Below are 8,346 nucleotides of genomic sequence, written 5' to 3'. Positions count from 1 at the left end.
ATTTTACCATTCATTCAACCAGTTTGCACAGAGAGAAAGAAAGAGGCCGAAAGTCTGACTGGTAAGAAATTCTTACCCTTTTGCTGGTATGCCAGGCTTCTGGGTTCCCTCTCCCTCAGCGGCCCTAGTGACCCAGCTTGCTGCACCACAGCCCTGGGGCCAAGCTGCAACACAAACGAAAATTACCTTTTTCTGTTCTGGCCACAGTAAAATACGTGTGACAAAACACAGACATTAGCCACTCTGCTTGGCACCCAACATCAGACTGGCAAGACTCAAACTTGCCCCTGACCGGGCCCTGTCATCGTTAATCCAACCTCCAACCATGTAGTCTCTGGGCAAGATGGTCTCGCTGAGAAAGAGAAAAGTTAAGAAAGGGAAAGATCAGAAAGGGAGAAAAGCATTGCCTGCGGTAGGGTGGGGAAGGCGAGGGGCTCAGGGAGACCAGAGAAAGACCCACCCTTCCCAGTGACACTGAATCAAAAGTTCAGGAGGCCGCTGTCAGTCAAGAAGGGATCTTTCCCAGAAGTCCCATCTGCTCTTTTTTTTTTGAGTTGGAGTCTCGCTCTGTCGCCCAGGCTGGAGTGCAGTGGCACGATCTCGGCTCACTGTAACCTCCGCCTCCCGGGTTCAAGTAATTCTCCCACCTCAGCCTCCCGAGTAGCTGGGACTACAGGCGCCCACCACCACGCCCGGCTAATTTTTGTATTTTTAGTAGAGACGGGGCTTCACCACGTTGGCCAGACTGCTCTCAAACTCCTGACCTCAGGTGATCTGCACACCTTGGCCTCCCAAAATGCTGGGATTACAGACTTGAGCCACCGTGCCCGGCCCCATTAGCTCTTAAGTGTCTCACTTTGGGAAGGAAAAAGCTCCACCTCCCATGATCCTGTACATGCCTAATTCTGTCACCCACAGCCATCAGCAAAGACTGCAAGGTAGATTACTCCAGAGAGAATAGCAGTTAACATCCCATAGTACCAAATCCATTCTTAGCCAAGAGAAACTTTACCGAGTGGTGCTTCTAAACCCCTACATCTTAGAAGGGACTCTAACCCTCCTAAGTTGGGCCTCAAACCCAGGTTTGGTCAAGCATCCTTGCCTTTTATTAAGAGGAGCCTTGCTGAGCACAGTGGCTCATGCCTCTAATCCCAGCACGTTGGGAGGCCAACGCGGGTGGATCACCTGAGGTCAGGACTTCGAGACCAGACTGGCCAACATGGTAAAACTCCATATCTACTAAAAATACACAAATCAGCCAGGCATCATGGCGTGTGCCTGTAATCCCAGCTACTTGGGAGGCTGAGGCAGGAGAATCGCTTGTACCTGGGAGGCAGAGGTTGCAGTGAGACGAGATCATGCCATTGCACTCCAGCCTGGGCAACAAGAGTGAAACTCCGTATAAAAAAAAAACACAGAGGCCTTTAACCCTCTTGGTCTTAGGAGAGACTCTGACTCCCTTCAGCTGGGCCTCTAACGCAATCCCGTCCTTTACTCGGGCACCCACCACTTCCCCAAAGTTGGCTGATTTGTGCTGCAGTCTATTTCCTTTGGGTCAGGGGTCTCCTCAGTATCATCCCATCTGTGGTTTGACAGAGCAATGTTACCAGAAGGGGGTCCCAATCCAGACCCCAAAAGTGGGTTCTTGGATCTTGCACATGAAAGAATGTGAGACAAATCCATAAAGTGAAAGCAAGTTTATTGAGAAAGTAAAGGAATAAAAATGGCTACTTCATAGGCAGAGCAGACCCAAGAGCTGCTGGCTGCCTATTTTTTTTTTTTTTTAAACAGAGTCTCACTCTGTCACCCAAGCTGGAGTGCAGTGGTGCGACCTTGGCTCACTGCAAGCTCCGCCTCCCGGATTCAAGCGATTCTCCTGCCTCAGCCTCCTGAGTAGCTGGGACTATAGGCGTCTGCCGCCACGCCCAGCTAACTTTATATTTTTAGTAGAGACGGGGTTTCACCATGTGGCCAGGCTGGTCTTGAACTCCTGACCTCAAGTGATCCACTGGCCTCGGCCTCCCAAAGTGCTGGGATTACAGGTGTGAGCCACCATGCCCAGCCAGGGTGCCCATTTTTATGGTTACTTCTTGATTATATGCTAAACAAGGAGTGGATTATTCATGAGTTTTCCAGGAAAGGGGTGGGCAATTCCCAGAACTGAGGGTTCCTCTCCTTTTTAGACCACACAGGGTAACTTCCTGACAGTGCCATGTCATTTGTAAACCGACATGGTTGCTGGGGGAGTGTCTGCTAGCTTGTTAATGTATTGTAACTTGAGTTTGATGAGCTGTGAGGACCACCAGCAGTCACTCTCATCGCCATCTTGGTTTTGGTGGGTTTTGGCAGCTTCTTTGCCACAGCTGGTTTTATCAGCAAGGTCTTTGTGACCTATATCTTGTGCTGACCTCCTATCTCATCCAGCGACTAAGGATGCCTGACCTCCTGGAATGCAGCCCAGTAGGTCCAGGCCTTATTTTACTCAGCCCCAATTCAAAATAGAGTTGCTCTGGTTCAATGTCTCTGACAAAACTGTATCATTCCACCCCCGGCCCCTCCCAAATCTCATGTCCTTCTCACATTTCAAAACACAATTGTGCCTTTCCAACAGTCCCCTACAGTCTTAATTCACTCCAGCATTAACTCAAAAGTCCAAGTACAAAGTCTCATCTGAGACAAGACAAATCCCTTCTGCCTGTGAGCCTGTAAAATCAAAAATAAGTTAGTTACTTCCAAGATGCAATGGTACAGGCATTGGGTAAGAAAGAAAGAAAGAGAGAAAGAGAGAGAGAGGAAAGAAAAAGAAGAAGAGAGAAGAAAGAAAGAGAAAGAAAGAAAGAAAGAAAGAATGAAAGAATGAAAGAAAGAAAGAAGAAAGAAAGAAAGAAAGAAAGAAAGAAAGAAAGAAAGAAAGAGAGAGAGAGAGAGAGAGAGAGAGAAAGAAAGAAAGAAAGAGACAGGTTTAATCAGCTCATGGTTCTGCTTCTTGGGAGGCCTCAGGAAACTTAACAGTCATGGCAGAAGGTGAAGGGAAAGCAGGCACATCTTCATATGACCGGCAGGAGAGAGAGCAAAGGGGGAGGTGCTACACACTTTCAAACAACCAGATCTTGTGAGAACTCACTCACTATCAGGAGAACAGCAAGGGGGAAATCCACCTCCATGATCCAGTCACCTCCACCAGGTCCCTCCTCCAACACTGGAGATTACAATTCAACATGAGATTTGGGTGGGGACACAGAGCCAAACCATATCATAGTTCTGCTCAGATTTTTTTACTTCTTTTGGAGTCAGTTTCAATAGCTTGTGTCTTTCTATGAATCAGTCCATTTCATCCAAGCTATCTAATTTGTTGGCATACAAGGGAGAGTCCACTTCCCTACCCCTCCAAATGTCATGGAGCCTTCAGATGTCCTCGTTCTGAGGCTGAGATGTGAAAATGGAATGCTTTATATCTTTTTCCATAAAAATGGAAAGATGTAAAAAAGGAAAGAAGGACGCTGCTCAGCGCACAGGACATGCGTGAGAACCTGGCTTCCCAAAGGAAGGAGTTTGAAGGAAATGCTGAGGCACAGTCGAGGGGACTCCAGGGAGGCCTAGACAGCAGCCGCCATGAGGGAAAACCTGAAGGGAGGAAGAAATGCTTAAAGATTCTCCTGACGTTTTGCTGGGCAGTAAAATCCCCGTGGACGGAGCCTTTGAGGAAATACAGGAAATGCACAACAAAGTCTCAATTGCGTGTTAAAGATTCTAAGTTGTCCTTGGGAACTGGCTCTGCTCAGAAGCTAGGGTTTGTGGGCAACACAAATCCAGAACAGACGGTACTACAGGCCAAGCTGCTCCCACCCGCCCCTACTATTCCCTTGTCTGTTCACTTGTTCCTCTCCTCTCCCCACTCTCTGGCTTTCTTTACCCACCAGTGTGGCCCCACAACCTGCAGCCCCTCCCTCCCAAATCCCCTCCTCATCCCCAAATTTCCACCTATGGCCAAGGACTCTGGGAAATGTTGGCTTTTGTTACCAAACCCTTTTCCAGGACTGTTATCAGCAGGTGCTCAGAGCTGATGAGGCAGAGTCCACTGAATGTGAGGCCCTTCTTATGCAGATGGGGAGGCGATATCCCGACCCAGGCAACCCCACATCACAGGCCTCAAACCTTTCCCCACCTGGTATGCCAGAATGCCAAGGAGCCAATGCAATACTGTCCTGCCCCAGTGATCTCCCTGTCCTACAGCCATCGGTTCCCTTTGACCCCAGGAAAAGAGCATTTCAGGGGAAAGACCATGATCAGCGCTACGTGCTGGTGAGAAGCAAAGTGGAATCAGAACTGAAGTGGGTTTAGCAATCGAGATGCCTTTCTTTTTTTTTAGACGGGGTCTCATTCTGTCACCCAGGCTGGAGCGCAATGGTGTGAACTAGGCTCACTGCAACCTCCGCCTCCGGGTTCAAGCGATTCTCCTGCCTCAGCATCCTCAGTAGCTGGGATTACAGGTGCCCGCCACCACGCCCAGCTAATTTTTGTATTTTTAGTAGAGACAGGGTTTCACCATGTTGGTCAGGCTGGTCTCGAACTCCTGACCTCATGATCCACCCGCCTCGGCCTCCCAAGGTGCTGGGATTACAGGCGTGAGCCACTGCACCTGGCCAGGATCGAGATGCTTTTGATGGCTCAGAAAACACAGGTGCAGAAGAGCAGTACAGTCAGGGCCGAGGCCGTCCCATCTGCAGAACACGGGGTGAGAACAGGAGGTGTGCAGGCCATGCCCGATGTGTGCAGTGAGCTTTACACCCCAACCCTACAACATAAGTTCCCTCACTGCCCCATTTTACGAAAGAGAAAATGGAGGCCCAGAGAAGGTGGGTAACTTGTCCAAGGTCACACAGCTATTGGGCAGTGGAGCCAGGGTTTGATCCCAGGCAGCCTGGTTCCAAAGACTGTGCTCTTCGTCTGTGCATTCTCTGTCTTAAATGACAGGGACCAGGAGTCAGAGCACTTGGGGAGACTGCTTCCAATCAGTTTCCAATCAGTTGTTTCCAATCAGTTGTGCTGTGGAGAGAGAAAAGAGAATGCGCATTTAGGAGCGGTGGGGCTGTGCCTGCGAGGGTTGCATGTGCACCTGAGTGGGAGAGTCTCCGGGTTAGAGTGGGGCCGAGTGAGAGGTCGGCCTCCGGGTTAGGGTGGGGCTGAGTGAGAAGTCAGCGGGGCCACCTCGGGGTCTTCAGGCTGGGGCGGTGGTCTAGAGGCCCAGCGGCGCCCACTGAGCTGGCAGCATCCAGACTCTCCCACAGCCGAGCTCCAAAGCGCCCCCGTTTGTTCTCCAGGTTGTTGCCTTGCAGAATCCCAGCTTGTCAGAAGAGCTAAGTCAGGGCCAGCAGGTCAAGGAGCTGAGAACCCCAAATGGACAGACCCTGCCTCTGAGCCGGGTGCCCACAGCAGTCACTCCCCTCACAGCCAGGCTGGGACACAGGCTCAAGGCCAGCCTCTGAAACCAGGCCACAGGCTGCTCACGGCTTGTCCCCAGGGCTCTACCCCAGGGAGACTCTGTCCCCTCCTCTACTGCTGGGAGCTGCCCATACTGTGGCCCGGAGCGAGGGCCTTGTCGTTGCTCTGGACCTGCCCCGGGGGAGGCTGCTTCAGCACACAGGCCTCACATGCTGTCTCTGCCTGGGCCCGGTGCCTCCCAAGGTTCTGTGGTAACTAGCAAGATGTGTTCACGTTCATGAAAGTCCTTTAAAAAGCACCCCCCAGCACACACACACACACACACTCCCCAGGATGTGTGCCGGCAGCAGGCCCCTCCAGGCCACTCTCCCTCTCCCTCTGTGCCCGGCAGTCAGGTGAGACAGGCAGGGGCCCCAGCAGGAGGTGAGGAAGCAAGAGGGAGCAAGGAGGGGTCCCCTTTCCACTTAGCTGTGTCCCCAGGCTCCTGCTGCCATGGCATCTCCTCCCCCTGCCTGGGGGCACCCCCGTACCACCCCTCAGCGTGGTCTCTCCTTCCACTCTGCTCACGGCTTTCCGAGGAATCCCACTGCAGCCTGGTCAAATGTGGGCGGCGTTCCTCATTCCCTGCCAGAGTCTGGCTGCCACAGCAGTGATGGCCATACACAGGCCTGTCATCACCAGCACCCCATGCAGAAGGCAAGGTGAGGAGGGGGCCTCTTACCACTGACAACCTGTCCTGGGCCCGGTCCTTGTCCCTTTAGTCACCACAGCACCCCGGAAGGCAAGACTTTTCTCCTTGCTTTAGGGCAAGAGAAACTGAAACTTTGAGAGGTTGCTCTGACAGGGCCACATGGCCAGGGAGGTGGAGCCCAGACTCAAGCCCAGCGGAGTCTTCCCGAGTCTGTGAGCCTCCTGTGAGCCCCCATTCTGCTGGGGACCTTTCCAGGCACTAGAAAACCCCTGTAGGGACAGGCCAACAGGTACCTGGAGCCACCCTCTGCAGAGACCAGTGCTGATCACGCAGGATCTGGAGGCAGAAGCTGCTGGGGATGCACACTGAGAGTCTGAGGGGTAGATGTGAATGGGACTGAACAAGAACCACAGCTTTAACAACCTGAACCTCAGGAAGAGGTGGGGTCTCTTTTGTCTTAAATTTTTTTTTTTTAAATCATAGGGAGAAATGGACCCATCTCTGGGCCCTTCCTCCAGTTCTCTCCCCAAAGCAGCTCTCAAGGCTCCTGATGGAAGCAGGACTGAACACAGGGGTCTTTGATGGCCCCAGGGAGACCTGTCAGGTCATCCAGCCGAGATGACAGGGTCAGGCCAGGCACTGCTCTTGCAGACAGCTCTGTGCACACAGGTTCATGCAGACAAGTTCTGTGTTCACATCCTGCAGCCGCCATAACAAATTATTACCGACACAGTGGCTTAAAACAGCACCCATGGCCAGATGCAGTGGCTCACACCTGTAATCCCAGCACTTTGGGAGGTTGAGGTGGGTTGATTGCTTGAGGCCAGGAGACCAGCCCAGGCAACATAGCGAGACCCCATTTCTACAATACATTTTGAAATTAGCCATGTGTGGTGGCGCATGCCTGTAATCCCAGCTACTCGAGAGGCTGTGGCAGGTGGATCACTGGAGCCCAGGAGTTCAAGGCTACAGTGAATTATGATCGTGCCACTGCACTCCAGCCTGGGTGACAGAATGAGACCCTGTCTCTAAAATAATTTTGTTTAAAAAACAACACACTTTTTTTTTTTTTTTTTTTTGAGACGGAGTCTTGCTCTGTCACCCAGGCTGGAGTGCAGTGGCACAATCTCGGCTCACTGCAAGCTCTGCCTCCCGGGTTCACGCCATTCTCCTGCCTCGGCCTCCCGAGTTGCTGGGACTACAGGCACCCGCCACCACGCCCGGCTAATTTTTTGTATTTTTAGTAGAGACAGGGTTTCACTGTGTTAGCCAGGATGGTCTCGATCTCCTGACCTTGTGATCCGCCCACCTCGGCCTCCCAAAGTGCTGGGATTACAGGCGTGAGCCACCGCGCCTGGCCAATTTCTGGAGGTCAGAAGTCCAGTTGCTTTCACAGGACTGAGATCCAGGTGTTGGCCTGGCCACGTTCTGCCAAGAGGCCAGGAAGAGACCCCTCCTCCCTCCTCATCTTCAGAGCCAGCAGCTTCGGTGCCCACCATGCCACGTTGGTGTCTAGTCCCCCTCCGCTTCAACTTATGGCATTCAGGGCAAAATTTAGGCCCACCTGGAAAATGAAGGACCGTCTCCCATCTCAAGATCCTGGCTTTAGTCTCGTCTGCCAAGTCCCCTTAGGCACATGAGGAACATGTGCACATTCTGGGAACTAGGACTCGATGTCTTTGGGGACTATTATTTAGCCTACCCCAGATACATTCACACACACACCATCAACATGGCCACACAGACATACACACGCACCTCTCATTTCCACACATTAACCCCCCATTCCACACACTCTCACATTTGATCCCGGGGGTCTCGAACACTCCTGACGTCCAGCCTCTGCCCGCCAGCTGTTCAGGTTGGGTGGGGAGGCTGCAGTGCAGGCCCCTGCCCGGCGTCTCCCTGGAGACTGCCTTCCCTCCCATGTGGCGTGCGTGCTGCTGGCTGTCCTCCCTGTTCCCGCTACCTGGAAGTCTTTCCTCACCTCTGCCTTCAGAGTCTAACCTCTCCCCAGGCCTCAGCCGAAGGCCTGGCTCTGAGCCAGCCACCTCCTTCACACAACCCCCCTTGCTCTGAAGCTGCCTGCTCACAGCCATGCCCCGATGCCACACCCAGGAGTTCTTGGGGAACATTAATGGGATAAAGGAGTAAGAAAATCAAAGGTCACCAAGCTGAACCCTTAAAGGGCAGTGCTGTGCGTGTGCCACGGT

At 52.5% G+C, this 8,346-nt stretch overlaps 1 long non-coding RNA gene across 1 annotated transcript; it reads right to left on the bottom strand.

Moving 5' to 3' along the window:
• Positions 1-1,682: 1,682 nt before the first annotated feature.
• LOC134735534 (uncharacterized) lies at positions 1,683-6,296 on the bottom strand. Its single transcript, XR_010118717.1, has 2 exons — positions 6,164-6,296; positions 1,683-5,046 (listed from the first exon to the last, which is right to left on the bottom strand). It is a non-coding gene; the product is annotated as an uncharacterized lncRNA (long non-coding RNA).
• Positions 6,297-8,346: the final 2,050 nt, after the last annotated feature.

This window comes from Symphalangus syndactylus, chromosome 21 (genome assembly GCF_028878055.3).
Source record: "Symphalangus syndactylus isolate Jambi chromosome 21, NHGRI_mSymSyn1-v2.1_pri, whole genome shotgun sequence".
Lineage (NCBI taxonomy): Eukaryota > Metazoa > Chordata > Mammalia > Primates > Hylobatidae > Symphalangus > Symphalangus syndactylus.
The sequence above is the reverse complement of the archived record's forward strand: the minus strand, read 5'-3'. Positions and strand labels throughout refer to the sequence as shown.